Consider the following 8,687-nt stretch of genomic DNA (forward strand, 5'->3'; position numbering starts at 1 on the left):
GCAGGGGCAGAGGCCTGGCAAAGTGGGAAGAGCCCAGGTGAGGAGTCAGGCAGACATGTGTCATGTCCCAGCTGAGCGACCTGCTCAGTCCGTTTAACCTTGCTGGCCCTCTTTGCGGGGATCGAGTGGGTAAAGGTAGATGAAGAGGTCTAGGGGGTGTCTGCAAACAGCAGGAGCTGAATTGATGCCGGTCTTACTAAGACTTCACGCCTTGAACTTGTGAATAGCTGGAAAGAGATGCTCACCCGTTCACATGCTTGTGCATTCTCTCTCTCACACACGTGCACACACACACACCCCTGCACACACAGTCCCTCCACTGCTGGGGAAGCCCAAGGGCCAGTGGCCATTATGTCACTCCCGTCGCCAAGGGATGGCGAGGCCATACAGACCTGGATCCACTGCACGGGAGGGACTGGGATGCACCTGCCGTGTGAGTCCCTGGAGAGTCTGAATTCAGAAAGGAGGAGAGTGAGGTGCTCAAATCCTGGAAGAGAAAAGCCTGGGCTCCCAGGGGCACCCCACGGCCAGTGGCCAGGGGGTCAGTGCAGCGGATGACCATGACTACATCTTCCCCTCCTGAGCCTCAGTCTACTTTGTGTGCAGTGGGCAGGAGCCCCCCTGGCGCTCCCGGGGTGGGAATCAGGTTAAAATGCACGGGAATAAAATCCTGGCTCTCCATGACAATATGGGGGGGGCCCCTCACAGCCACCCCCAGTGGGCGCTGGTGAACTTTTAACAGTGGGTTCCCGGGGGAAAAGCCCTGATTTGCAGCACTTGCTGATTTCCAGGGTGTCAACTCTCCCCCTACGGTCCATTTCAAGCTACCAGCCTACACACTGAGCTGGGAACAGCTGTGTGCAATGGCTCCTGGGAGCTGATGAGAGCCAGCTCCGGTACCCCACAGGTCCCCGCAGCTCCCCACAGCCCCCCTTCTTCTCCCCTCTCCCCGCAACCCCCATCCTCCTACCATGCCGGCCATGTGTCTGGTCCCCACACAACCAGGCATGGTCCAGACTCAGGGCCTGTGGACTTTTTGTGTCCCCTGCCTGGAGTGCTCCTCCTCTGGTTGTGGCAGGGCTGACCGTGCCTCACTTTCCAGGTCTCAGCTCAGATGTCACCTCCTCCAAGAAGGCTGCCCTGACCACCTCAGTAATACTGCCCCTCACCCACCCACCGCCTGCTTTCTGTGATCTCATGCTCTCTTATTCTCATGGTGGCACTTGGCTCGTGAATGTGACACACACATTTGTCTGTCATGGGTATTTGTCTGTTGCATGTCTTGCCTGCCCCAGTGTTTGCTCCCTTGGAGCCCAGCCTTATCTGCTGGGTCACTGCTGGGTCCCCGTTTATAGCACAGCACCTGGCACATAGTAGGTGCCCAGACTACACTAACAGATTGAATGAATGAGGGAGTGAATGAATGTGTGTGTGAGCATGTGCACGCATGGCTGAATGAATGCACGAATGGACACACAATAAGTGCTGGAGCCTACCTGACCTGATCCTGCAGGCCTGGCCGGCCCCCTGTGCCCTCCCCCTCCCCCAACCCCCTGCCGCAGCTCTAATTGGAGGAGGCCCCCTTGACAGCGCCCCATTGTAGAACCTATAATTGCAGGCTCCTGCCTCTCTCCCCCACCCCGAGTCCCCCTCTTCAGCAGAAAGCAGACCCCGGCCCTATTGTGCCGCTCCTGCTGACACAGGGATGACCTCACCGGGGCCTCCTGAGAGGGGGCCCGGGAGGGGAGGTGGGGTGGGGGTCGGCCAGGCCCAGGTTGGGAAAGCCTGGAGGCTGAGGTCCCGGACAAAAGGCCAGAGAGGAGTGAAGCCCTTCCCCAGGGGGAGCGTTTCCAAGGGAAAGACAAGGGTGCTTTTCATGAGAGCGAAAGTTGGGGGATGTGGGGTGAGGCGATTAATTCATAAGACAGGATCCCAAGGGAAGATTGGACCAGGAGGCCACGTGCTTGACGGGGACTTTGGAGACACAGAAGACAGATGGACGGACGGACGGACGTGGGCCTGAAGCCTTCCCATCGTGCAGCCTTAGACCTGAGCCTGCATTCTCGTGTGTGAAACGGACAAAGAACAATCGGGCCTCCCCCGTGGGATTGTTCTGAGTCTGTAGGTAACAGACATGGGCGCCAAGCACACAGTAGGTGCTCAATAAATAGTCATTTCTCCTCACCCTCTTTCCTAGACTTCTTCCCTCCTTGCCCGCCAATCTCCCAGCCTCAGCTGTCCACCCCAGGGGTGACCCCAGGAGCCCAGAGCACGGTAGGGCCCCCTCCCCCTGTGTCCCCTGGGCCCCGGGCACCTGCACACCTCCACTCTGGGCTCCTGCGCTCAGGAGCAGGTGGACCAAGGACGAAGGTCCTCCAGGGTGAGCCCAGGGCAGGTCCATAGGGTCTCTGTACCTGAACCTCTGCCCTGGTCATTGCCCTAGCCCTGAGCACCACACCCCAGGCCCCCTACCTGAGGGTCCCTGAGGGGGGGCTCACCTGTCCTTGCCATCAGGTCTCTCTATCTAGGAAGGGGAATAGTGCCTGGGTTGGCACTGCTATTGGATGCAGGACACAGCCCATGCACATCTCTGCAAGCCCCTCGTGCTGGGGATCCACGTGGCGCTTGGTGGGGACACAGTGTGAACCATGAGGGACAACAGGATGCCTGGCCCAGCCTTGTGACCTCTTGTTTATGAGTAAAAACATTTTCAGAATTTCACCGACCAATTTTCAAGCGTAAGATTTTCCAGATTGAATCTCCTTCCGTAAATTAAGTCTCTTGACTGATCTTCTCATGTGTGGCTAAACTGGTTCTAGTTTATTGTTTTTGTTTTCATTTTCACTTTCCTGAGCTTATTTTCACAGGGATCAGTACTTTGCCCGGTGGCATTGTCACTGGGGGTTTCATCTTTCAGATGGTTTTTCCGCCGTGTCACATCTCGTCCATCATGGCTTCTGCTGTGGTGGCAATTCCTTTGGTGGCAGTTCTTCTGCACCAAGGCCAATGTTTCAAGTACTGATGTTGCAAACTCTAAATTTGGTGGAAAAGGTCTGATTCTTCACTCAACTTCTAAATGAGTAAGGTGGGGGAGTTTGATTTGGGGTTGGTGACTCCCGCAGTGACATTTCTCCTATGTTGTTTTGACTCCTGGCATCAAAGAGCTTCAGAGATCAGGGCACATGGTAGAGAGGAAACACTCTGGGAGTCTGAGCGCCCTGCGCCTGAAGGTGGCCCAGGACTGGAAAAACATCCAAGGGAAGTGACAACAACCAAGTCTGGCAGTACAACTAACAGCCCAGACCCTTTAAGAATGTGGTTTTAGGGGTGTCTGCGTAGCTCAGTCAGTTAAGCATCTGACTTCGGTTAGGTTGATGCTTTCAGGGTCCTGGGATCAAGTCCTGTGGCTGGCTCCCTGCTCTTCGGGGAAACTGCTTATCCGTCTCCCTCTTCCTCTGCTCCTTCCCCTGATTGTGCTGTCTCTCAAATAAATAAATAAAATCTTAAAAAAAAAAGAGAGAGATGTGGGTTTGGGTCATCCTAAAGGCAAGGAACCACAGCCAGCTGAGCTGAGGTGCCAGTCCTCTGTACCCAAATGTGTGCCACAGGGCCCTTTGGCTCCTTGCCATGTGGGCCTTTCCAAGATGGTAGCCCAAAACACGGCAGCGCACTTCTCAAAGCCAGCAAAAGAGGGAGTCTGCCAGCAAGACGGAAGTCATAATCTTGTGTAACCTCATCACAGAAGTGACATCTCATCACCCTTGCCATCGCCCATGGGTTAGAACCAACTCACAGGTCCTGCCCACACTGAAGGGAGTCCGCAGGAGTGTTCTTAGAAGCGGCCCACCACAGGCCCACCACAGCAAGGAGCCAAAGGGCAGCAGCGAACCAATGGCCAGCGAGGAGCTGAATCCCACCTACACCCACGTGTGCTTGGAAGTAAATCCTTCCCTGGTCCAGCCTTCAGATGAGGCTGCAGACATTGGTCAACACCTTGATTTTAATCTGTGGGAGCCTCTGAAGCTGGGAGGGCCCAGCTAAGCCCTACCCAGCCCCCTGACCCACAAAAAGCACGAGATCTGTGTGATCTTAACACAACAGTGGCGTGTTGTTTTAAGCCACTGATGTGGTGAGTAATTACGCAGTAACACACAACAACACAAGGCGAACATCATAATGATGAGTCGAAGATATATTGATGTTATCGAGCACCTATTGTATGCCAAGCACCATTTTAGGTGCTTCACATGCATTGTCTCACTTACTCCTGACTCCATCACCATCTGTGGTTACCACTCATAGATGAAAAAAAAAAAAAAAAAACAAGCTCAGAAAGACACACCAGAGCAAGGCCCAAATCCTGGAGCCCAGCTGTGTGCCAAGAACTGGCTGGAGAAAGGGGAGGTGGCCCAGGGGCAACCAGCCAATCCCGGGTTTCCTCCCCTCTCCTCCTTGAGCACAGACACCCTTTGTCTTGTCACAAAAGTGATCATATGGACACAAATGCACCTGTAACATCATTCCACGGACATATTTCCCAGAAATATGATATCAATTTTACCTGCACTTTTAATAAGCATTTAATTCCTTCAATTGTCTGGTGGTCCATTTGCAGGGGAAGCCAAACTATCTGATCATTTCTCACTTCACCTGCCGTACGGGAAATAGATTCAATTAGAAAAATCTATTGCTAATTTGAAAGCTCTGATTCTATAATTTCCTACAGGGAAGACATGTAAATTGCGTGTTATTTAACACCCTTTCATGGCAGGTGAGTTCCGTGGGGGGCAATTATCATCCGCTCTCCACTCTTCTTACAGATTCCTGACAAGGCGGGGAAGAGGGAGGAGAGAGAAGGAGGAGGAAGGAGGAGACAGAAATATTTTGAAGGCTGGTCGCTAAGTGGCTTTAGGAACCCCTGAGTTGGGAGGGCCCTGGTGTGGGCAGCCAGTTCGGGGCCCACCTGCCTGCCCATCACTGCCCACCTGCCCATCACAGAGGTTGGTGCCCCCAAGTCCTCTGCCCTTTACCTCACCACTGGTAGCTGGAAAATCGTGAGGGGAGGGGGAGGCAATCAGGACACCCCAACCCTGCACCCCAACTTCTCCTCTGCCCGCAGGGTCCCAGCCGTGTGGTCTAGAGCTGTCCCTTTGCCCTTCTGGCCCTGGCCCCCATTTATGAAATGAGGAAATTGTAATATTCCCTGACTGAGCTGTTGGGAGCCCCAAACCCAATCTTGAGCATAACATAAAAGGGAGGGGGGTGCTTTGCAAAGTACAAAGTGCAGTCCCCAAGCTTTGAGGGTCAGGCCCTGCAGCACCCGCTGGGGATCCAGCTTCCACCCTGCTCCCCACCCGCACAAACTGCCAAGAAGGTCTTTCTCGAGTTGAACCCAAACCTTTCTGGATAAGGGGCTTTTCTAGATAGGACCATTTCTTCCCACGCAATTGTGGCCCTGCGTGCACACACCTCCACACACGCACACACCTGCATGCAAGCACACAGGTCTGGGTAGACAGATGCCTCTGGGAGAACATTCAAGAAGCCAGGGCCACAGAGGGACCTCTAGGTAGGGAGCTGGCAGGGGCGGGGGTGGGGCATGGGGAGACTGAGTCTTTGCTTGGTGCCCTTCTGTATGCTTGGATTTCCTCCCTCCTCCTTTGTGCGCTCATTACCTTTCAAAAACATGATTTTATATATTTATACATCTGTTCATTTTTAACAAATGGCACATGGGACCCAGGGAGCCTCCCCCCTTGGGCTGCCCACAGCCCTCCTTGTCTGGCCTCCCCAGCCTCATTGCAACATTCAGGTCACATTGGAGCACCTTCCCCAAACAGAGGGCCAGGCTGGCCGCCCAGTAGCAGTCGCAGCGCAGGCGTCGAAGGAGGAGCAGAAGTCCCCTGCGCCCTCGGGAAGCTGTGAGCAGAGGAGCGGCAGGGATGGGATGCCCCAGCTGCCACCCACCACGACAGCGGGCGCCTGCGGGCCTGTGGGCAGGGACGGGCGCCACCTGCCGGGCGCAGGGGAGACGTGCATCTGATGCCACTGGGCTCTGGTCCTTGGGGCCTGAGGCAGCCTACGCAGGTGTGCCCTGAGCATCCCCCCTCCCCCCCGGGGGTTTGCTCTTCCCACCTCTCCCCACCCCACCCCTCACCCCCCCGCCAGAAGTTTCCCTCAACAGCTGTTTCATGTGCCTTTCACAGATGGTACGTTTTTACCTGTCGGAGGTGTGTCGCTCTACAGCTGTGTCCATCACCAAATGCATGCCAAGCGCCAGGCCTTGTGTGAGGCACTGGTGACACGGTGACCAACAAGATAACCGAGGCCCCCGTGGTGCCTGGAGACAGGAAGCTGAGATTAAACAACTTGCAAACCACTTGATTGCAAGCACGGTCATGTCCTGGGAAATGGGAAGGAGAGAGCACACTGTTCCCACTGCCCTCCCTGCCAGTTCTGCAAGGAAGAATGTGATTGCTGTTTATCAGATGAAGTCCAGAAAGGTGGGGTGGCTCCCACCGCAGGAGGAGGTGGGGCTCAGACAGGCACCCAGGTGGGCCAAGCCCCAGGAGGCAGGAGCGTTCCGGGTCCCTGCCTGACCCCCTGCAGGGCTGCAGAAACGGCCCCCCCACACCTTCCCTAACACGGCCCCAGGCTGGTTTCAGTGGGTTCCTGCCCCTGCTGGGAGTTGGATCAATAGGAGGTGCTCTTCTCCCATCTAAAGGGATGAGCAGGGGCGCCTGGGTGGCTCAGTCGGTTAAGCGTCTGCCTTTGGCTTGGGTCATGATCTCAGGGTCCAGGTCCTGGGATGGAGCCCAGCATCATCAGGCTCCCTGCTCAGAGAGGAGCCTGGTCTCCCTCCCCCTCTGTCCCTCCCCCTGCTGTGCTCTCTCTCTCTCTCTCTCTCAAATAAATATATTTTTTAAATAAAGAGATAAGCAGACAGAACATGGAGTCCCCAAACACTGTCTGCCAGAGACCACCTTCTGCTGTCCCACCCAACTCCCATTTTCCTTGAATGAGCCCACCTTCCTTCAGGAGGGAAGAGGATCTTACACTAAGATGTGTGGTCCCTGGGCCACCTGGGACTCACCATCTCCTCCTGCCCAGTGAGAGGTCAGACTGGACATTCTCCAGACCTGGGTTGATCTGAGTGTTATAATTCTCCTCTCCCCCCTCCCTTCATCAGCATGTGCACAGACACACAGACCCCTTAGCAGTGCTGGGCGTCCTCAGTTTCCCCACGGTGGCCCATCTTTGGGAGACCAAAGCCAGAATGATTTGGACAGTGAAGGCAAACCAGACCCCCTGTCCAACTGCGTCTCAGGGATGCAGCAGCCAGGACAGCTCTGCCTCCCTTTGGGACGGTGATGCAACCCTGGGCCACCAGCAGGGCTCAGTAGGCCATACCCGCAGGCCAGGCCCCTTCCCTCTCTGCGTCTTGGCCACTCCCTGTATCTGCAGACCCTCCTGGAGGGGGATCTGAAGCCCCCCCCCCCCCACTGGGGAAATTATGCATTTCTCTATAAGCATGGTGGAAGAAGGGGCAGGTTGGAATCCAGCTCCCCACCCCGGCCACTGTTTTATAGCCCCTGGGCAGGTCACCTAACTTGTCGATGATGGGCACATGTGCCTCCCAGGTGGTGGGGGGTCAAATGAAGGGGGGGTGTTCAGATGATCCTCTACACAGAGGGCAGGACACTGGGCATTGTTAGCACTCACGGGGACTCAACCCTGACCCAGGCCCTGCCAGCCTCCCCAAATGTGGACTGAGACTGAGCGAGGAAGGGTTGCACACACACCAATCACCTTGCACGGTACCGGGTACTTTGACATCCCTGTCACCCTTGCAAAACCCCTGCTTCTATCCCAGCTTTTCAGGTGGGAAAAGAGACCCAGAGAAGAGGAGTGACATTCCAGTGTCACACCAGACATGGATTCAAGCAGGGCAGCTCTGGAATCAGAGCCTGGTCTAAGGGACTGTCAGCGTCTACCCATCAGGGGAGCAGCCTGGGCCCTGGGCAGGGTCCCCTGGAAAGTTACAAACCCCCTCGTCCTCATCATAGCCGGCACCTCCCCACTGTGGCCACAGGGGGGCAGCAGCATCCCGGCCATTGCTGGGCCCCTATGGGAGGCTGGCTGTGCCCTTGGAGTGCAGAGGGACAGGAGGCCAGCAGCGCAGAGGGACAGGAGGCCACCGGGAAGAAGAGTCCGGGTGAGGCCAGGGCCAGGCACAGAGGTAGAAGGCTGCGGTTTTATTCAACCTACACAGAGCTTTTCAAAAATTATAACTGGTTGCCAGCATTTAAAAACCAGATTTCAGGGCGCCTGGGTGACTCAGTCGGTGAAACATCTGCCTTTGGCTCAAGTCATGACCCCAGGGTCCTGGAATCGAACCCTGAATCCGGATCCCTGCTCGCAGGGAGTCTGCTTCTCCCTCTCCCTCTGCCCCTCCCCTCTGCTCTTGCTTTCTCTCTCTCTTATATAAATAAATAAAAACTTTAAAAAAATAAAAATAAAGGAAAAACAGATTTCATACCCAAGTTCAGATATTTCTAGGCTTTTTTTGGAAAACAAAAAACATGGCAACACTGAATGCCCACCCTCTCTGTCTGAAATGACAAGCTGGGCTGGACAGCTCCATCCCCTCCAGCACCATTGTCCCCCCCTACATACAACCCCCCACC

The sequence above is a fragment of the Vulpes vulpes genome, chromosome 16, assembly GCF_048418805.1.
Source record: "Vulpes vulpes isolate BD-2025 chromosome 16, VulVul3, whole genome shotgun sequence".
NCBI classification, from domain to species: Eukaryota; Metazoa; Chordata; class Mammalia; order Carnivora; family Canidae; genus Vulpes; species Vulpes vulpes.